The following is a 19213-nucleotide window of genomic DNA, read 5'->3' as shown; positions in this document are numbered from 1 at the left end:
TTTTCGCTGCTAATCCAACCACAAGCACTCCGAAGCCTAACATTGATAATACCTAGCCCAAAATCAATCACTTAAATCGACATCTTTAAGTACTACCAAATGCCAAAAGAGAGATCTACTTACCTTCAATGAAGAACAGTGTTTCCTTGCTGTTTAAAACTCGATTACTAGTCTACAGAGCCTTGGATATTCCCTAAACAGCAACCAAAATCCCTCTTAAACAATCTCTAAAGGAAATCACGAAACTTAATTAAAGTGATACTTACCGAAACGACAGAACCGCTAGCAATATGCCTAAGCTTATCGAAAAAAGAAGAAAAACGAAGGGAATGAGGAAAAAGAGAAAGGGAGTTTCGGCAGTAAGGGGAAATTGGAAAAAAATACGGCAGAGAAAAACTTTTGTTAAAAAGAAGGGAATAAGCCCTAATTTTCCCTAAACTCCAACTTAGATTTCTGATAAATCCCATCTCTTAGCCAAAACTTACAGCAAAAAAAATCCCAACGCTACTTCAGGGAATCGAACTCCAAACCTCCAACACACCAACACACATCTTAACCACTAGACTAGCAGGCCAATTCAGTTAGGTTTTTACCATCAATTTCTTAAAAGCCCACTGACCTAGAGTCAGGCCTACTCAAATAAAAACCAAAATTTAGCGCAAGTTAAAACTTGAACTTGGGACCTCCCAAACATACTTTAGAGCACTTAATCACTTAAACCAATATACTTTTTTTAAGCAAAAAATAACACCAAGCAAAAGTTCCAATATTTTCACGACTAACAAGCACAAAAGCCGAAACCATAGAAATTTGGGGCGTTACAGATAGAATGTGGAATGAATGCAACAAGCAACGAAAACCCACCCAACTAGCCAAGCACCTCTCTGTCTCCAATCACACCCCAAAAAGAGTTAATTAAGCTCATCCAACCATGCACACCACATAGGACCTCGAAAGGCCCATCCAACCCTACACACTAAGTATGTGGACTAAGTCACTCAAATGTTAATATGCAACAAAGTTAACATACATGTCGTACTGTGCATTGCGGTAAACTGTTGTACAGAGATGCTGCAGTTGAAAATGCCAGAACAGATCAAACTCTCTTATCATCACAACCAAACCCAAAAAGATTAATGCAAATGCAAAATGCACACCATTTGAATATAGACTTATAGAAACAGAGTACGAAATTAGAAATGCACACATTCAAATGCCCAAAATCAAAATCAGATATAACATAACATCAATTAACACTCAACCGAATCGCTTAATTAGAGCTTTGATTGTGAATAATACGCAAGTCTAGGCTGAAACAAAGTCCTGACCACCGTTACAAAGACCTAGCCAAGGGTTGAAACACACAAAACCATAATCAAATAAACAACAGACATAGTACAAAATTTGGCGATATAAGGCCACACTGCCGTGTGGGGGTCTACATGCCCATGTGAAGGCCACACACACCCGTGTGGAGGGGGCACATGCTCGTGTGAGTAGCCCGTTTAACTCACTATCCAAAAGTGCTAAAAATTAATAGTAGAGGAGACATGGCCATGTGGAGAGCTCACACACCTATATGGGGACACATGCCCATGTGGCTAGTCTATGTAGCACCAAAATTGGCCCTAAAGCCCTAATTCTGAATTCTACACGGCCATGTGAACCACCCAGGTTGGGGCACATGCTCATGTGACCATGAAACCACACCAGAACTCATTGTCGAACATGCATTTTCTCTTGAAACGCTATCCAACCACTATTAACCCAATAACACACCAAAACCCACAGTATTTCAAGCAAAACCTCAACAATTGACACTTCGAATGATAATTTTCAGAGATACACCAAATATGTCGAATTTCACTTAACTAAATCAAAATTTCGACAATGAAAAGAAAGAGTTACCAAACCCTTGCGATTCCAAACACCAAAGAAGATCGGAACACCTCCCCAACACAATTTCCCCTCGCTCGAATCCTTGAATCACTCGAATACAAAAAAAATGGAAAGGAAAAAGTTGAAGGGAAGACGAAAGTGCAGAGGGAAGGGGAGCACAACAGACGTCAGTTTTTTTTGAAAGAGAGACCAATTTTGATAAAAAAAAAAGACAATTAATATCCCTCTCAAATCAAGGCATGATTTCCTACTAACCCGATCTCAACTACCCACTCTCTCATCCACTTACACAAACTTCCAAACCCATTCGAACTCTTTTTGAAAGAGCCGTGACAAAAATAAACATCCATACCCGCACGAGGATTCGAACACTAGATCCCAAGCTAAACTAAAACACAACCAACTACCAAACCAGCAAGCCCATTCTAACACTAGAACGCTGAACCAAATAAATTGTTCATTCTAACCACTGACCCTACCTACAAATCACAGAACTTCTAACTCTAAAATCCGGGGTGTTACAATATATAAACTCGAAACATCATAAATTTTATTATTTTAACTAAAATCATATTTGATTTATATATAATATTTTATAAATTTATTACATAATCTTTTTAATTTGTATCATATAAAACCTTGAAATGAAGTTGATGTCACTTAAACTCAATAATACTAACTCAATAAAGAAAACAAGTAAAAACCAAATTATCAATTTAAAGATTATAATAATTTAATAATTTTAAAAAATGATCAAATCATTAATCCAGTCCTGTTTTTAGTTGTTCTAAAATCAAGTAGATATTGTTATTTCACTTCCCCTTATTTCCTATATTTTGAATGTTTTAATATCAGGATGGGTGATAATACCTGATTAAATAAATTATTAGAATTTATTTAAAAATTTTAAAAATTATTTAAATAAATTAGTTAAATTAGTTTTTTTTTAAAATTTGTTTAATTAGTTTATACTGATTATTGGGTCAACCAGTTCAACCTCATTTTTCAGACTAGCGTATCAATCGGTTTCCGATAAAGTTCGATTCCAACAACTTTAATATTTTCTTCTTTATTTGTATTTTTAAATAAAATTAATATTTTTTAAAATTAAATAAAAAAATCAATCACAAAATAATTACATTATTTATACTCTTCTTTTAGTTATCATTATATATATAATTTAATCCACATTGTGGGTGTAAGAGGTTATAATTATTATTAATGTATTAATTGAGGTAATGTAACAAGTTAACCAATCACCAACTTTAATTACAAAAAATTTAAAAATAATTTTTTAAAAAACAAATATTATTATTAGGATTTTTTGTATTTTTAATTAAAATCTATAAAAATAATGTAAACCCATAATAAATCTAGAAAAAAAAAACTACACATAACATGAGGCATGAGCTTAGAACACAAAAAGCTTCATTTGGTTACTAGTGTAATAACATGAGAAAAAAACTTATTTATTACATATGTATTACAATAGTTAAACACAAAATAAAGAATAGTTAGTTGATGACGTCACGAACTAACTAAAATACGATAAAGGCAAGCGCACCTATCGAATGGTAGTATAGCTACGGTGAGTCGAGAATATCGTATCCATGAGGACTAAAAGTATTACTAATTACTGTATTTTTATTATCTAGCCTATAAATTGAAGGAATTGTTTTAAAATCTAAATTTAACTAAACTAATTACTAAGAGACAGAAAGCGAGTTGGGAAAATAATCGGAGAAAACTTATGAGAGAGACAATACCAAGGAAAGAATCCACCTAGACTTCACTTATTATTCTGAATCTGAATTAAACAATTTATTAATTTGACTTGATCCATAGAAATCCCTAAATTATATTAATATCTCTTTCGAGAGTAAAAATAACTGACTCTAGGTTGATTAATCGAAATCTCTTTCTAATTAAAACCCCTATCGTCGCATTAACTCTGTCGTAACCATTTTTTTGAAAAAAAACGGGGATCGACTTGGATTTGAAAACGAAAATGAAAAATGGGAGTCGCCACCAATCCTTTTTGATAAGGTGTGATCGGGTCACCTTGAAATTAACCATTTTAATAAAAGTTAAGATTTACTAAAATGATAATTTTTGGTCTACGAAAATCAGAAAATGAGTTCGGGAGTCGGTTACGCACGAGAAAGGATTAGCACCCTCGATACGCCGAAAATTGGTACCTAGTTGATTAACTAATGTCTTAAGATCGAAGATTGAAAACTTTGAAGACTTTTGAAATATGATCCTTCTTTATGAAAATGCTCTAGTGTTAAAGACCTTCTCGTCTCAAAATATAAAATGTCACATCCAATGAGTTAGGACACGACATCTTGAATTTTCGAGAGCGAGCTTGCCTTTTATTTAAAATTAACGTGTTTTAAAGGATATTCGGTTAGTTAAGGTGAACAAGGAAAAACGAAATCCAGTAAGTTAGGGCATGCTTCCTTGGATTTCCGAACACCGAATATTGCCTTTATTTGCGAAAAATCTTATTTCGAGGTAACAAAATGTCATACCCGGTAAGTTAGGGCACAACATCTCGTATCTCCGGGAATAAGCATTTTTCAAAACTCGTATTGCGATTTAAAAGAGTATTCCATATTTAGGTTAAATGAAAAAAATCGAAACCCAGTAAGTTAGGGCACGATTGTCTCGAATTACCAAATATGGGATATTTACTTTTATGAAAGAATTATCATTGGGTTGGATAAAACCTAAATTCATAATGGAACGAGATAATAAAGAATGCATAACAAATAAAAATCGATAACCATAACAGGATAAACATAAACACAAATGTGAATGATAACGATAAAAACAAAAATAAAATAAATGCGTCAAATGAAAAATAAGAAAGGGAAATAATAAATAAGCTAAATGTTTGAAAATAAAAACTTAGTCGTAAAATAATGAAGATTATGAGAGTCTATTTAATAAAGTAATAATAGTGATGATAATGATAAGAAAAATATAATATTAGTACCTAAATATTAATATAGACATAATGCCTAAAGCGTAATAATAGCGAAAATATGTATGAATAAGAAATATAAATAACTAAGTAATGAGAAAATAAATAAATAGAAATAATAATAATAATAATAATAATAATAATAATAATGATAGTAAGAAAGAAAAAATTAGTGATAACAATAATATGTCAAACAATAAAAATTAATAATAATAATAATAATGGTAGCAATAATTTTTAAAAACAGTAAGGTAATAAGATGGTAATAATAAAAAAGGAATAACAATATGTTAGATAGTAAGTAATAAAAAATAATAACAATAAAAAATGATAATAGTGAAATACCTATAACAATATATACTAATAATAGCAATAATATGAAGAATGAGAAATAACAGTACACGAACAGTAAGGGATTGCTATGATGATGATAATAATAATAATAATAATAATAATAATAATAATAAGTAATAATAAAAATAATAGAAATAATAGTGATAACAACAATATAAACAATATATATATGAAAAATACTGATAATAGTACAAATGATAACAAGAATAATAAAATTAACTAATTTAACAGTAAAATAGCTAAACAATTAAAAAGGGATTAAATTGAATTTAAAGCAAAAATTTTGGGGCGAATTCAAAATAAAAAAGACAAGGGAGGACCAAATTGTAACACACGTGTGATATGAAGGGACGAAAAAAGAAAATATCCCCGTCCCCCTAAACAAAACGTTTTACACAGGACCAAAATGAAACAAGAATCGAATTACCGGGCGAAATTAAAAACAATGAAAAAATTAATTACAAAATGGTGAAAAGCGGAAGGACTTGCAGAGCAATTACCCCCAAAGACAAAAATATATTTTTATATAGATAAATAGTTTTAAAAAGAGAAATATAGGTATATATTTAGTTTTGAAAAGAAAGAAAAAATAATAAAAAGGAAGAAAAGAAATAAAAAAACAATAAACCTTAAGTTGTTTGGGACTTGTTTTTCTTTTTCTCTTTAACTGATCATTGTTTCTTTATTATTTGAATGCTAAAATCGATCTCTTTGTATTCAATCCAATCCCCCTTTTCAAGAATACAATCGGTTCCCCCCTTTTGAAAATACAAATCCCCCGTTTTTATTATTTTCTCTTTCGACTTTATAGTCGATTACATGATTTCTCTGCTTTCTGCTTGTTTCCCTATTTTTACTTTGCGTGTTTCTGCTCTCTGTTTGTTTTGCAGGTGATGGGATAGAGGCAGTGCAAGTGGAGCAAGTGGAGGTGTGGGTGGTGACAGACTTTGGTGGCTAGGGTTTTTCTTTTTGGCTGAAAATTAGTTAAGGTTATGGGCTGATTTGGGATTTGTAATTGGGTCTAGAGTTTGGTTTTGGGCCGGGCATAATTTGGGCTATACAGCTGCCCCTCTTTGCTTGTTGTCGTGTAACGAGAACAGAGCAAAGACTTTTAAGAAATACCAAATTTTCCTGGTCTCACCGATTCTTGACTTCTTCAGTGCTCCTCTTCTTCAGGTCGCCTTTTCTAGTCTACCATGTCTTGTTGCTTTGATCCACTTCACTGCAATTCAAGGAGATAAAACTGGCAACTTCAACCTGCCCCACTGCAACTTCAGGGGGATAAGGCTTACAGCTATGATTTACTCCACTGGAACTTTAGAGATTCAAGGAGAAGAGATTTGTAGCCTCGATCTTTTCTACTAAAACTTTGAGGAAATAAGAATTCAGGTAGAAGGGATTTGTAGCCTCGACCTACTACACTGAAACTTCAGAGATTCAGGAAGAAGAGATTCGTAGCCTCGATTTTCTCTACTAAAACTTTGATGAGATCTGTTGTGGCTTCGAGCCGTTCCAATGCCATTTCAAGGAGAAGAGATCCGCTGAAACTTCAAGGAGATACGAATAGTGGCTTCGGGCCTCTCCAGTGCCATTTTAGGGAGAAGAAAGTTGTAATTTTCAGCCTGGTACCCTACTGCTTAGGGGTTTAAGGCCCATCGTCTTCGATCTGTTTCCCTACTGCTTAGGGGGTTAAGATCTGGAAATTCAGCCTGTTACCCTACTGCTTAGGGGTTTAACACCCTTCGTCTTCGATCTGCTCCACTACTGCTTAGGGAGATAAGATCTGCAATTTGGTCTGTTACCCTACTGCTTAGGGGGTTCAAGACCCTTCGTCTTTGATCTACTCCACTACTGCTTAGGGAGATAAGATCTGTAATTTGGTCTGTTACCCTACTGCTTAGGGGGTTAAGATCTAGAAATTTAGCCTGTTACCCTACTGCTTAGGGGTTTAAGGCCCTTCGTCTTCGATCTGCTCCACTACTACTTAGGGAGATAAGATCTGCAATTTGGTCTGTTACCCTACTACTTGAGGGTTTAAGGCCCTTTGTCTTCGATCTGTTTCCCTACTGCTTAGGGGGTTAAGATCTGAAAATTCAGCCTGTTACCCTACTGCTTAGGGTTTAAGGTTTGAAAATTTGACTTGCTACCCTATTGCTTAGGGGGTTGAAGCCCATCACTTTCGATCTGTTTCCATACTGCTTAGGGGGTTAGATCTGTAAATCTTTAGTCTGCTCCACTGCAACTTCAGGGAGATGAGACTTGCTGGATTCGATCTGTTCCACTGCGACCTCAGGGAGACAAGATCTATAATTTTCAGCCCATTACCCTACTGCTTAGGGGGTCAAGGTCTGTAAATTTGGCTTGTTACTCTACTGCTTAAAGGGTTAAAGCTCATCATCTTCGATCTATTTCCCTACTGCTTAAGGTGATAAGATCTATAAACTTCAGCTTGTTACCCTACTACTTAGGGGGTTAAAGCTCGTTGCCTTTGATCTGTTTCCCTACTGCTTAGGGTGATAAGATCTATATCTTCAGTCTGTTACCCTACTGTTTAGGAGGTTAAGGCTTGTGAATTCAACCTGTTACCCTACTGCATATGGGGTTAAGGTCTGGTGAATTCACTGATTCTAGGAACATGACTTGTAGAATCAATTTCATATATTTATGCTTATGCCAAAGAATTAGGATGCTATGATCAAAATGAACCAAATGCTCCTAATTAGATGCGTTATGAATGTGTCAAATAATTAGGATGTTATGATAGAAATGAATCAAATGCTCCTAATTAGATGTGTTATGAATGATATATGAATGAAAATGATCCCTTTAAAAAGGCTTAAGGTATCATCGCTCGTTGTTCATTAGGACATTATCACTGACGTGTTACGCTGCCAACTTGTTCGGTTGGTATTCCTGACAGAAAAGTTAAAGAAACAATCACATTTTGCTCTTGCCCCGCTGTAATTTTAGAGTTTCTTCCACTGTACCTTCTAGGACATAAAGTTTGTTCTTCCTACTGCATTTTAAGGGAATAATCATTTGATTTCTTCTATCCATCCTACTGCCACTCAAAGGTATAAGATTTGCGTCTTCTTCAATCAATTTGATCTATTACACCATTCCTTAGGTGTAATGAACAAATGTATATGCCTGATATCTGTATGAATACAAAATACCATTTTCATTTTCTCGAGAATAATCCCATTGCTTGTTCTTTGCCGGGATTATAACACCAATGTAATTTTTCTGCTCAACCAATATCTTTGACAGGAAACCGAATGAGATGATTTCAATTTGGGCTCAAATATTTTCAACCCTTAGGCTTGGTGAGTTCTGAATTATAGTCCTATTTCAGGCTCCTGTACTATTTAGAAGCTCCTAAAGTAATATGCAAAACTTCTTTTGTGAAATTATTATTGGTCTATTAATCGTTATTTCAATGTAAAATGCTTGAAAAATATCAAAACGATGGACAAGAAGAAAATTGATTGGGAGCATAGCTCGAAATGAATAAATTAATCAAAGATTGCAAATGCAATAAGAAGGAAATTAACTCAAAATGAATAAGTTAATCAAAGATAGCAATGCAATAAGAAGAAAATTTATTCGGACATATCTTAAAAAGAATCAAAGATAACAAATTCAAAGTGGGCAAAATGGAAGCTAGATGCCCCAGATATCGCAGCTTGAGCTTCTCTGTACCAACTTCTTGAGTACCTTTCTGAGCTCAGTATGTGTTTAGGGGATCTGGAGTACATTGTCAATGCCCCAAGATGTAGCATACTTCTTCATTGTTAATTCAGGCATAGCAAGACTAATGTATGCCCCATTTTGATCCAAACTTGAGTCGCCCTTTTTCGGGTTTTCAACTCAAATCCCCTTTGGTCTCAAGGCGCCCTTTGCGGGTTTTCGCCATGGCCTCTCCTCTTTTCTTTCCCTTCTCTTTTTTTTAAGGCACACTTTGTGGGTTTTCACCTTGGCCTCTTTCCTTTTAGGTAGAATATTCTTTGACTGGATTTGAATTCACTAGATTGGGCAAATCTTTGCTATCAACGCTCCTCCAGAATGGGCCTTTTACTACATAAAGTCCCTCCTAGTTTGACATCCACTTTCCTCTGAAGTCCTTTTGTATAGGAGGGATATTATTTAACATCAAGTTCTCTTCGTGGAATTTTCTAGGATAAACTTCTTCATCGTAAGCTCGTATCAGTCATTTTCAGTACATTGGACTTCGACAAATAGCTTTCGACCCTCTCTTTTCAAATTCACTTGATCCTATCAGGATTGGATCCATTCTGCCTTATCTAACTTCAGCTCTGACGAGACTCGGAGAAAAAGAATCTCATTTTCAAAATCGATTCTATCCTATTAACCAACGAGCAATGTGCTGCCCCAGCTAAGGTCCTAGCCGACGTTCGATGAGCATAGAGGGTACATGATGACTTCTTATGCTGATCTTTACAAGTCTCAGTCATCTTTCCATGATCTTCTTCTTCTTTTTTAGGATTTGATGATTGGCATATGAAGCGACTTTCACCCTCTTGCCGAAGTAATTGATGCCTGCTGGAAGCCTTCGACGAGATCGGCCCAATAACCTCCATGCCCTATAAAGAGAAAGTCGAAAGAATGAAGAGGCACATGAATTTTCTCTCCATAAATTTGGCATTTACTGCATACTGATGCAATCCCTTTCTATGGTGGACCAGCAGAACCCAAATCTCATGATTAGCATGGCCAGCACATGTCATTCAAAACCCTGCAACATCCTCGTGTCTTAGTAGCCAGGCGTATCTTGATACGATCGTGCAAAAAATCTTTAAATCCTTGGAAGTGACTCAATGACATCTCGCTTTGCCTTTATGGTGATGCAGACTCTGATGTTTGCCTCTTTCTCTTGTCCTAGGCCTACTGTCCACTGTCTTTTGTAAGAGAGGATCTGTTTTCATCTTACTCTACCATCCTTAACAAATCAGAGAGTAGTCTATATCTCTGTCATCTTCAAAGTGTTGAGATCCCTTTAGGCCTATATTTTGCTCAAAAGGAGACTCAGAGTCAATGACAGCGTTACTCACATCATGGATATCTGGGGACCCGCTGAAGGTAGATTCCAAAGAATAAATGATTCTATGATCATGGATGAAGTATACATGAATATTTGAAAGAAAGTCCAAAGAACAAAAAAATCTATGAACAATTATGTGTATAGTATGAAATGAAATAAAAGAATATTTACTCAAAAAAGATGCATTTTATTGAAATAAAGACTTAGGACACAAGCCTATTTCACAAAAGGATTTTTATTGCTTCTAGGCTTAAAGCAACAAGCGTGTTCCGAATATTACTCTAGATTAGCTCTAAAAATACAGGGATTTCTTCTACAGTCCCATTGTTCAAAACATCCCCAAGTACGCAAGGGTTTGGAAACTATTATTCTCCAGTTCCCTCTTTGGATATGTCATTCAGATTCTCTGATATTCCTTCCAGGATTTTGACTTGTTTAAGGCATTGCAACTCTCTTACCCCCACTTTCAAATCGTATTTACTGCATTGTCAGAGCGATTTGGTTCTGAGGAATCGTCAAACTTTACAACTCCCATTTCAATGAACCTTTCGACCAACTTTTTAAAAGTAGTGCAGTTTTTGATTGACTGTCCCGTTATTCCCACGTGGTACTCGCATTGAGCATTCTCATTATACCATTTTGGGAATGGAAGTTGCACTGGTTCAGAGTAGAACGGTGACACTACATGTACATCAAAGAGATTCTGATACAGCTCCTTATATGACATTGGGATTGGTGTAAACCGGAGCCTTTCTGTATTCGACTTCGAGTTGGATTCCTGCCTCGGCTGGCCTATGTTGACCAATTTGGGGTACCCTTTGCTCATATTATTCACTTCATTTTTATTTCTATTTGGGGTTGACCTTTTGGCGCTTTCTCCTGCATCTATCTTCCCGCTTCTGATTGCGTTTTCAATCATCTCGCCGGACATTACTATGTCTGAGAAGCTCAGGGTAGCGCTTCCCAACATATGGGTAATGAACGGGGCTTTCAGAGTGTTGATGAAAAGCGATGTAGTTTCTTTCTCTAGAAGAGGTGGTTGGACTTGCGTCGCTACCTCTCTCCATCTTTGGGCATATTGCCTGAAGCTCTCACCTTGCTTCTTTTTCATATTCTGTAGTGTAATTCTGTCGGGTGCAATGTCAGTCATGTGGCCATACTGCTTCATGAAAGCCCATGCTAAGTCTTTCCATGAATTAATTTTAGCACGACTTAATTTATTGTACCATTTAGTTGCTGACCCGATCAGACTGTCTTGGAAGCAATGAATTAATAATTGGTCCTTATTAACATATCCTGTCATCCTTCGACAGAACATTGTGATGTGAGCTTCAAGACAACTAGTCCCATTGCACTTTTCAAACTCTGGAGTCTTAAATTTTGACGGGAGTACTAGATCAGGGACCAAACTCAGATTCTTGGCATCGACCCCACGATGGTAATCAGCATTCTCCATCACTCTAAGTTTTTCTTCCAACCACTTGTATCGATCTTCGAGTTGTCTTGCCAGTTCAACCTTTGCTTTTTCTATTCCTTCCATTTCATCTAGATCAGGAACTTCAGGATTGGTTAGACTGTTCCTTGGATTGGAACCTGAGCCCGTCAGGTAGTTCATGGGTGCCGAGGTATCGACCTGATGTTGTGATCTGATAGCAATAGGTACATCTTGAGGACATGTCTGATCGTTTATCGGGGTGAAACCCGGAGGGTTTAGAGGCTCATCATTGATTGATCATGGAGTTTTTTCCTCTTCTTAACCCCTTAGTCAGTAATTGGGACAACTGATTCATCGTATTCCTTTGGGACTCTAGCATTTGGTCCCTTATATCTTGTTGGATCTTCGCTAGCTGCTCTTGCATTTGCATTTGTAGCAGGTCTTGCGCCTCTCTTTGAAGTTGTTCAAGTCTTTCCAATCTTTGATCCATATCTTTTATCCTTTTCTGTGTACCATAAAGATGCCTAGTCGTTTGACCTTTTTCGGTTCCCAGGCTAACTGAAATAATTTCACCTAATTAGAGTTCTTTTAGAGGAAGTCTAATGCAAATGATGCAATGCAATGCAAATGCATGAATGAATGTAAAAGAAAGGAAGGCATTGATTCTGAATTCAATTTCATTACAACAATTTTTCTAAAAAACAAATTCCTTTACATAAAACGGACTACATATACGACCTTTCTCTCATATTCCAAGTGAAGACACCTATCTTCCTCTTCATATCCGGATCTTATGGTCAAGTCTTGCGAATTTTCTAAAAGATGTCTCCATTAACTCCTTCTGATTGATCCAGGCTGCGACTTGTTGGTCACTTATCCCCACGATACTTGTTAGCTTCTTTAAGCCATGACTACTCTCAAACAATCTTTGTTGGCTTGCATCCTCAGGTAATGAAGCAAAGTCTTGTATTTCTTCACGGACTATCAGCCTTCTTTCATTGTGTTTACTTGGACCATATTTAGACAACCGTGTTATAATCCACTTTATCAAAAAATTCATTTTCTTATGACAAACTGTTCTATTTAGCAATCAAATATGAATCATCACCCCCTTCCTATGATGATGTAATACAATACAATTATAAATAAAACAAAAACAAAACACGTTAGTGTAGGATAAATAAATAACAAATAAAGCAATTCGGGTGACCACTAGGGGTTCGGAGTGGCTCTACCTAGGGTGGGTTCTTAAGGCTCACTACATGAGGTTTGGTTCTAAAGTAAAGGTACCTGAACCAACAGATTCCTCGATCTTCACCCATTATAGGCTCATACAGACTGAGTTCAGTTCAGGGGAATACATATCCCTATGGCTGCACGGAGATGAAAATCTCACGAAGACATAGGTACGGATGTATCCCGAAAGCGATCCACTATCCTGCACGGAGGTGAAAACCTCACGAAGGAGTAGTTTCTCACTCCCACTTCAAGGGGTGTGACCATAGCGGTCATGCAATGCAATGTACAAGGATATATGCATAAAAAACTGAAGCAATTAAGGAAAATAGGAATAAAATGATGAATACCGAAAGAAAAATGAGTGAGATGCAATGGAGGGATCGTATATCAAAATCAATTTTTTAATTTTTGACAACAAGACAAAAGCTAATCAACTTGTGGCTTGACTCTCTTATTTGGTGTCCTCAGTGGAGTCGTCAAGCTGTCGTAACCATTTTTCTGAAAAAAACGGGGATCGACTTGGATTTGAAAACGAAAATGAAAAATGGGAGTCGCCACCAATCCTTGTTGATAAGGTGTGATCGGGTCATCTTTAAATTAACCATTTTAATAAAAGTTAAGGTTTACTAAAATGATAATTTTTGGTCTACGAAAATCAGAAAATGAGTTCGGGAGTCGGTTATGCACGAGGAAGGATTAGCACCCTCAATACGCCCAAAATTGGTACCTAGTTGATTAATTAATGTCTTAAGATCGAAGATTGAAAACTTTGAAGACTTTTGAAATATGATCCTTCTTTATGAAAATGCTCTAGTGTTAAAGACCTTCTCGTCTCAAAATATAAAATGTCACATCCAGTGAGTTAGGACACGACATCTTGAATTTTCGAGAGCGAGCTTGCCTTTTATTTAAAATTAACGTGTTTTAAAGGATATTCGGTTAGTTAGGGTGAACGAGGAAAATCAAAACCCAGTAAGTTAGGGCACGCTTCCTCGGATTTCTGAACACCGAATATTGCCTTTATTTGCGAAAAATCTTATTTTGAGGTAACAAAATGTCATACCCGGTAAGTTAGGGCACAACATCTCGTATCTTCGGGAATAAGCATTTTTCAAAACTCATATTGCGATTTAAAAGAGTATTCCGTATTTAGGTTAAATGAGAAAAATCGAAACCCAGTAAGTTAGGGCACGATTGTCTCGAATTACCAAACACGGGACATTTACTTTTATGAAAGAATTATCATTGGGTTGGATAAAACCTAAATTCATGATAGAACGAGATAATAAAGAATGCATAACAAATAAAAATCGATAACCATAACAGGATAAACATAAACACAAATGTGAATGATAACGATAAAAACAAAAATAAAATAAATGCGTCAAACGAAAAATAAGAAAGAGAAACAATAAATAAGCTAAATGTTTGAAAATAAAAACTTAGTCGTAAAATAATGAAGATTATGAGAGTCTATTTAATAAAGTAGTAATAGTGATGATAATGATAAGAAAAATATAACGATAGTAAAATATAATATTAGTACCTAAATATTAATATAGACATAATGCCTAAAGCGTAATAATAGCGAAAATATGTATGAATAAGAAATATAAATAACTAAGTAATGAGAAAATAAATAAATAGAAATAATAATAATAATAATAATAATAATGACAGTAAGAAAGAAAAAATTAGTGATAACAATAATATATCAAATAATAAAAATTAATAATAATAATAATAATGGTAGCAATAATTTTGAAAAACAGTAAGGTAATAAGATGGTAATAATAAAAAAGGAATAACAATATGTTAGATAGTAAGTAATAAAAAATAATAACAATAAAAAATGATAATAGTGAAATACCTATAACAATATATACTAATAATAGCAATAATATGAAGAATGAGAAATAACAGTACACGAACAGTAAGGGATTGCTATGATAATGGTAAATATTGATAATAATAATAATAATAATAATAATAATAATAATAATAAGTAATAATAAAAATAATAGAAATAATAGTGATAACAACAATATAAACAATATATATATGAAAAATACTGATAATAGTACAAATGATAACAAGAATAATAAATTTAACTAATTTAACAGTAAAATAGCTAAACAATTAAAAAGGGATTAAATTGAATTTAAAGCAAAAATTTTGGGGCAAATTCAAAATAAAAAAGACAAGGGAGGACCAAATTGTAACACACGTGCGATATGAAGGGACGAAAAAAGAAAATATCCCCGTCCCCCTAAACACAACGTTTTACGCAGGACCAAAATGAAACAAGAATCGAATTACCGGGCGAAATTAAAAATAATGAAAAACTTAATTACAAAATGGTGAAAAGCGGAAGGACTTGCAGAGCAATTACCCCCAAAGACAAAAACACAAGGATCCTCCTAGCGGGTCGGGTCAACACGCGGATCCCAGGCTTAAAACGACGTCGTTTTGACGTCTGAACCTCAAACCCAAAACTACGTCGTTTTAAAAGGGTATAAAAGCTAATTTTTTTTTAAATTTTCATTCCTCTTCATTTTTCAAAATAAAACAAAAGGGAGATCTCCTTTTTTCTCTGCAACAGGGCATCATCGGCCTAGATTTCTTGCCATCGGCCGCTGTGTCTACCGCCGTTCGCCGGAGTCGGCGCCGCCATATGCGGCGGCGGGAAGGCCAAAAGTCACGTTTTCCGGGCAAAAAAAGATAAGTTTTCTTCTTTTCTCCCTTTTTAATATATTTTTATATAGATAAATAGTTTTAAAAAGAGAAATATAGGTAAATATTTAGTTTAGAAAAGAAAGAAAAAATAATAAAAAAGGAAGAAAAGAAATAAAAAAACAATAAACCTTAAGTTGTTTGAGACTTGTTTTTCTTTTTCTCTTCAACTGCTCGTTGTTTCTTTATTATTTGAAAGCTAAAATCGATCTCTTTGTATTCAATCCAATCCCCCTTTTCAAGAATACAATCGGTTCCCCCTTTTGAAAATACAAATCCCCCGTTTTTATTATTTTCTCTTTCGACTTTATAGTCGATTACATGATTTCTCTGCTTTCTGCTTGTTTCCCTTTTTTTTTTGCTTTGCGTGTTTTCTGCTCTCTGTTTGTTTTGCAGGTGATGGGATAGAAGCAGTGCAACTGGAGCAAGTGGAGGTGTGGGTGGTGACAGACTTTGGTGGCTAGGGTTTTCCTTTTTGGCTGAAAATTAGTTAAGGTTGTGGGCTGATTTGGGATTTGTAATTGGGTCTAGAGTTTGGTTTTGGGCCGGGCATAATTTGGGCTATACAGCTGCCCCTCTTTGCTTGTTGTCGTGTAACGAGAACAGAGCAAAGACTTTTAAGAAAGACCAAATTTGCCCGGTCTCACCGATTCTTGACTTCTTCAGTGCTCCTCTTCTTCAGGTCGCCTTTTCTAGTCTACCACGTCTTGTTGCTTCGATCCACTTCACTGCAATTCAAGGAGATAAAACTGGCAACTTCAACCTGCCCCACTGCAACTTCAGGGGGATAAGGCTTACAGCTATGATTTACTCCACTGGAACTTTGGAGATTCAAGGAGAAGAGATTTGTAGCCTCGATCTTTTCTACTAAAACTTTGAGGAAATAAGAATTCAGGTAGAAGGGATTTGTAGCCTCGACCTACTACACTGAAACTTCAAAGATTTAGGGAGAAGAGATTCGTAGCCTCGATTTTCTCTGCTAAAACTTTGATGAGATCTATTGCGGCTTTGAGCCGTTCCAATGCCATTTCAAGGAGAAGAGATCCGCTGAAACTTCAAGGAGATACGAATAGTGGCTTCGGGCCTCTCCAGTGCCATTTTAGGGAGAAGAAAGTTGTAATTTTCAGCCTGGTACCCTACTGCTTAGGGGTTTAAGGCCCATCGTCTTCGATCTGTTTCCCTACTGCTTAGGGGGTTAAGATCTGGAAATTCAGCCTGTTACCCTACTGCTTAGGGGTTTAAGACCTTTCGTCTTCGATCTGCTCCACTACTGCTTAGGGAGATAAGATCTGCAATTTGGTCTATTACCCTACTGCTTAGGGGGTTCAAGACCCTTCGTCTTCGATCTACTCCACTACTGCTGAGGGAGATAAGATCTGCAATTTGGTCTGTTACCCTACTGCTTAGGGGGTTAAGATCTAGAAATTTAGCCTGTTACCCTACTGCTTAGGGGTTTAAGGCCCTTCATCTTCGATCTGCTCCACTATTGCTTAGGGAGATAAGATCTGCAATTTGGTCTGTTACCCTATTGCTTAGGGGTTTAAGGCCCTTCGTCTTCGATTTGTTTCCCTACTGCTTAAGGGGTTAAATTTGGAAATTCAGCCTGTTACCCTATTGCTTAGGGGTTTAAGGTTTGAAAATTTGGCTTGTTACCCTATTGCTCAGGGGGTTGAAGCCTATCACTTTCGATCTGTTTCCATACTGCTTAGGGGGTTAGATCTGTAAATCTTCAGTCTGCTCCACTGCGACTTCAGGGAGATGAGACTTGCTGGATTCGATCTGTTTCACTGCGACCTCAGGGAGACAAGATCTATAATTTTCAGCCCATTACCCTACTGCTTAGGGGGTCAAGGTCTGTAAATTTGGCTTGTTACTCTACTGCTTAGAGGGTTAAAGCTCATCATCTTCGATCTATTTCCCTACTGCTTAGGGTGATAAGATCTATAAACTTCAGCTTGTTACCCTATTGCTTAGGGGGTTAAAGCTCGTTGCCTTTGATCTGTTTCCCTACTGCTTAGGGTGATAAGATCTATATCTTCAGCCTGTTGGAAATTGAATGGAAATCTTCAATCTTGAAGGAGATCCCGCTTTTGAGTTGAATCATGTTGGCATTCTTTGAGTCTTTTCTATTTTCTAATCTACGTACCCCCTTAGGTCCTCTTCTAGTGTATATTTATAGACTTTAGAATGCTCAGAAACCCTAAAAATTGGGTTTTCTGTGTAATAGGGAAGCAGGGTACGAAATCGACACGAACTGGTACTTGAGCGTGTGGCCAGCCCGTATGGAAATACCCAGGCCATGTGGATCCTGGAAACAACTCTTTTTGCCCGATTTTGGCTCCTTTTGCTCCCCTATGCTCACCTAAGTATAGAAACATGAATTTAAAAGATTAGGAGCATCAAATGCACTAATTCATATAATAAATCATCCAAAAACGCATCAAGAATGGGATTAAAAACATGTTACTTTTATGGCTTATCATTAGTACAAATTTAAACTTAAAATTAGAAAGATGAGAAATAAGACCTCTTCGAAAAATTTCCTTTTCTTTGCTAAAAATAAGTTAGGGGAGTAACTAAATATTGTCAATTGAGTTAGTTTATTACTAACTCATATACTAATACATGTGTAAAAAATAATACCCTTACCAAACGTAGCATAAGGGTGCATTTATTTCATGAAAAATGTTTTTTGTATTTCTCTGTGTTTGTTTCATGGAAAACAATTTGGCCAATGAAAAATTACTTATATGTCAACGGAAAATAAACCCATTTTTTTTCCTTATAAAATCTTAGTGTTATTTGTCTATTATTTTAGTAGGATTTTAGTTTATTTTATAAGTTAATTTTAGTACATTTTAGTAATTTTATTTTATTATTTAATTATATATTATTAGTATTAAATTGAACTCATTTTTGTGTGTTTTGACCCCATGTAGGTTCGACAAAGCATGGATAATTGATAGCTTGATATAGGCAGTTAAGGCAGATTTATTCTCCAACGAAAGAGGTTTCTACCCCCAACAAACGTAGGTAGACAACTTTCCACTCTAATGAAGGATTTTTTCAACCCAACGAACACAACAAATAACTTTCTACTTCGACGAAAAGATTGCCCCTTAATGCAGTACACGTACTTGAACAATTTTCAAGAGTTGAGATGTTTGGGATTATAAAAGGGAAAAAAGAAACCTAAACACAAGGAGGGAGAGAAGAAAAAGAGTAGAAGTTTCCAAAGCCTTCACGCATCAAGAATTGGTAGATTTTATCGAGAAGATTAAGTTTTTCCATCAATTTTCTTCTTGTTTCTTTTTTCTATGCCTGGCTATTTTTATTTCAAGATATTTTTCAATTCCTCCATGAACTAAGTTTTTTTTTCTAGGATTGTAGTGGATTCCATGTTTAATTAATTGAATATTTTTCTATTTTCATCTCTTTTTGTTTTTAATAGAGATTTGATTATTTATTCATTCTTGTTCTTTATTGATAATAGTTTGGTCTA

The sequence above is a fragment of the Gossypium hirsutum genome, chromosome A05 (genome assembly GCF_007990345.1).
Source record: "Gossypium hirsutum isolate 1008001.06 chromosome A05, Gossypium_hirsutum_v2.1, whole genome shotgun sequence".
Taxonomy (NCBI): domain Eukaryota; kingdom Viridiplantae; phylum Streptophyta; class Magnoliopsida; order Malvales; family Malvaceae; genus Gossypium; species Gossypium hirsutum.
Note: the sequence above shows the minus strand (reverse complement) of the source record.